Source organism: Mus caroli, chromosome 8 (genome assembly GCF_900094665.2).
Source record: "Mus caroli chromosome 8, CAROLI_EIJ_v1.1, whole genome shotgun sequence".
NCBI classification, from domain to species: Eukaryota; Metazoa; Chordata; class Mammalia; order Rodentia; family Muridae; genus Mus; species Mus caroli.
In genome coordinates this window covers 14,315,091-14,318,902 of record NC_034577.1, presented here as the reverse complement: position 1 = coordinate 14,318,902, position 3,812 = coordinate 14,315,091, and the positions used below count along the sequence as shown (strand labels likewise).

Below are 3,812 nucleotides of genomic sequence, written 5' to 3'. Positions count from 1 at the left end.
TTTTAATAACAGTATCAATGAGAAGGATGACATGAAAAGTCTTTGTCTTAGTTAGGGTTTTATTGCTGTGAAGAGAGACCATGACCTAGGCAACTCTTATGAAGGCAAACATGTAATTGGGCCTGGATCACAGTTTTGAAAGTTTAGTACATTATCATCATGGTGGGAACCATGAATCATGCTGGCAGACTTCGTGCTGGAAGAGTTGAGAGTTATACATCTTGATCCAAAGGCAGCAGGAGGAGACTGTTCCACAGGCAGCCAAGAGGAAACCTCAAAGCCCATCTACACAGGGACATATTTCCTCCAACCAGGAAGGCCACACCTACAAAATCAAAGTCAAACCTCCTCATAGTGCCATTCCCTGTGGGTCAAGCATTCAAACACATGAATCTACGGGGGCCAAACCTATTCAAACCATCACACTCTTCCATTACAAAAAGTTAAAGAACAATTGGTTCTGAGAAATTAGATTGTTGGTTTCAAATTTTTGAAATAGTTGAAGAACTTCCAAATTGTTGAAAAAACTACATGGGAATATAAAGAACATGCAATACAAATTAAGATATGACAGTTAAAAGNGTAGATAGTTGATAGACAATAGATAGAAACATGTGATTAGGATTTATAGTTATAGATTATTCACATATCATAAGTGGGTAGATTTAGTTGATATATACATAGATTCAATTGGTAAAGATAGATATGATGGNTTATATATAATGGATATAGATAATAGACAGCTTCATATGATAGATAGTCATAAAGATGATAGGTAGATCTCTGATAGATCAATGAGTAAGTAGGTAGGCAAATAAATGATAGAAAAATACTTAGCTTACACAGCCTCATAGAGTAGATGATAGATGAGGTCTAGAGACAGAAATAGTTATAGAAAGTAGATATATAATAAATGACAATAGATTCATATGGTACATGGATTGATGATATATTTTTGCTAGGTAGATAATCATAAAGATGATAGGNAGATCTCTGATAGAGANATCAATGGGTAAGTAGGTAGGCAAATGAATGANAGAAAAATACTTAGCATATACACAGGGCTAGAGCATGGCTATCAATATCTAGTATTGCTCGTTGAAAATTATCTTTGAGTTAATATAGATGGATGAACCACTTTTAANATACATTAGATCAAAACTTATGGAGAGGTTGATAAATAAGAACAGGCATATAATGGCCATTATTTTATTCTAGTCTTGAAATTGTCTTCTCTAAATAGGTTTCACAGTGTGAAAAATGTCATTAAAATGAGCAATAACAAATTAGCTAATTAATCTATGAAAAGATAGCCTCCATCCAGCAAAGTAATATAAAGATTAATCTCCATGTTTTTTACTTATTTTTCCATTATTGTTATATCAAGTGGACTATACAAACTGCCTATCTCACAGTTAGAATTCTCCGCATGTACTCTGAGTGACAGAACTCACTGACCACTCATCTCCTGGGTGTTTGGGAGAGAGGAATAAATAACTAACTGAAGACTATTACACCTGCTGCAGGTAGGCCTTTAACCACTTGTTGCCTTTTCCCAGACCTATTCTTGATTGTTGTGTACTGAAATTTATGTATATTGTAGAAGCTCACAAACTTTAAACTCAAACACTATGTTTTTATAACACAGATCCATGGCCACAGAATATATAGGACTAAAGTAATATAGTGTTGAAATGTGTATCATTTGAACCTCTAATGTTTTCAGAGAGAGAGAGAGAGAGAGAGAGAGAGAGAGAGAGAGAGAGAGAGAGAGAGAGAGAGAGANAGAGAGAGAGAGAGAGAGAGAGAGAGAGAGAGAGAGAGAGAGAGAGAATGAATATGGGATAGCTGTGATGATGAACCGAGGAATGTCAAGATGTTGCAGCTTTCATGATTGTCTCTGTTTCTCAGACTCTCTGTCCCTCTCAGAAAATTCCTGTTCTACTCCATCAAGATTGAAAGGCCTGCCCTGCAAACTCATGCATTGTTTCCAGGTACAGTTAGCATTATACTTTAAAAATGATCACTACTGGCCAAAACCCCAGAGTTTGGGGAAAAGAGAAACAACAAACTTAGCAATGTGGCTATTGCTACTGGTGGTAAAAGTGGGGTTGATTCTAAGTCTTGAGGTGTTCAATTTCATGACTTAAGAAAGATTGGAATGGTCACTTTCACCAAAGTTGATTTTGAAAGGAAAAGGCAACAACGNTTCATTTGAAAAAGGGACTTAAATAATCACTGGGTAGTGACTTACAACTGGTTGAATATGGAAAGGAGAGGCTTAGCAAGCAACTGGCTAAACTTTAAGATGAAGTGGTTGTTCTGACAGCTGGAGAAATGAGCGCTGTTGAGGTGAATGAGAAGCCAGAGTTATGGAAATACTGACATTACAAGAACAACTTGAAGAAGGCGTTGTTCTTGGACTGGCTGCACTCAGCTTTGGTGCATCCTGCACTGGATTCATTAAAGCCTTTTAAGGAAGATGAGAAAATTGCTTTAGAAATTACTCAAGGAGCGCTCACATTTCCTGCTGTGACTACTGGTAAAAATCCAGGTGTTGAAGAATCTTTGGTAGTTGAGAAAATTTTGCAAAGTTCCTCAGAAATTGATTACTGTTCCATGCTCAGAGATTGGGCAAACACTGTACAAAAGGGAATCATTGATTCAACAACGGTTGTAAAAACTGCTTTACAGACTGCTGCTAGGGTGGCCTTTCTGTTAACTATAGCAGAANCTGTAGAGAACANAAATTCCCAAGGAAGAGAGGGACCCTGGAATGGGCACAGTGGGTGGAAGAGGAGGTAGCATGTTCTAATTTGTAGAACAATGCTTTGCCTTTATCAGTGAACTCTATAGAAAGATCAAGGTAAGTCTCTTGAAAAAATGAGAAGCCAGTTGAAAAAAAAATGGCTGAAGAAAAGACTAGCTAATCCCTTTATTTGTCTGTTTCTAGTTTTAGATGATACTATGTACTGGTTTGCTGCCATCGTTGTCCACTGGTGGGCTGTTGCTACATTTTGAATATTGTACACAGTGACATAAAAGTGCTGTTGACTTCTTATACTTTATGCATATACTCTAGAGTGCTGTAGCTGAAAAATGTGGTAAACCTATATTTAGTTTTTCTTTAGTTGTGGCTGTTTTAATGTCCATCATCACCATTGGTATATTGGCATATTTTGTTCTCTGCTCTTCTACCAACATTTTTAGTAATTGCCCCTTTGTTGGAATAAGCTGGAATCTCATAGTTTTGATTTGCATTCCTCAGATAGCTAACAATATTGATTTATTTTTATTTGTTGACCTTTTTTTCCTTTAAAAATGTCGATTTCTATAATTTGCACAATTTTAAATGTTCATTTTAAGATGTTATATATTTAAGAAGTAGAAACAACATCACTTTTAATAGTTAACAAATGAGAGAAAATAATATAAGGTGGCACCAGAAACCTTTTTTAAATTTTTATTTTTTTAAATCAAAATACAATCAAAATACCTCCTTCTTTTCCTCCATATGAGTCCTCTAAGGCACCCTATTTTCTCCCTCTCACATTCATGGCCTTTTTTCTTTAATTGCTACTACACACACACACACACACACACACACACACACACACACTCACTCACAAATAAGCCCGCCCAATGATATACCTGATGAGTTCACTTAGTGTTGCTTGTGTGTAAATNTGATTTCAGGGATGACCACTTTACTCTGAATAACAATTTATTGGCTCATCTCTGGAGAAAACNAAATCTCTTTCTGCATTCTTTGATTGTATATAGTTCTTTATCTAAGAGTGAGGTCCCATGAG

General features: G+C 36.1%; 1 pseudogene; it reads left to right on the top strand.

Annotated features, from left to right (window-relative positions):
* Positions 1 to 2,815, top strand: part of LOC110300129 — an 11,532-nt pseudogene extending 8,717 nt beyond the window's left edge.
* The last annotated feature ends 997 nt before the right edge of the window (positions 2,816 to 3,812 follow it).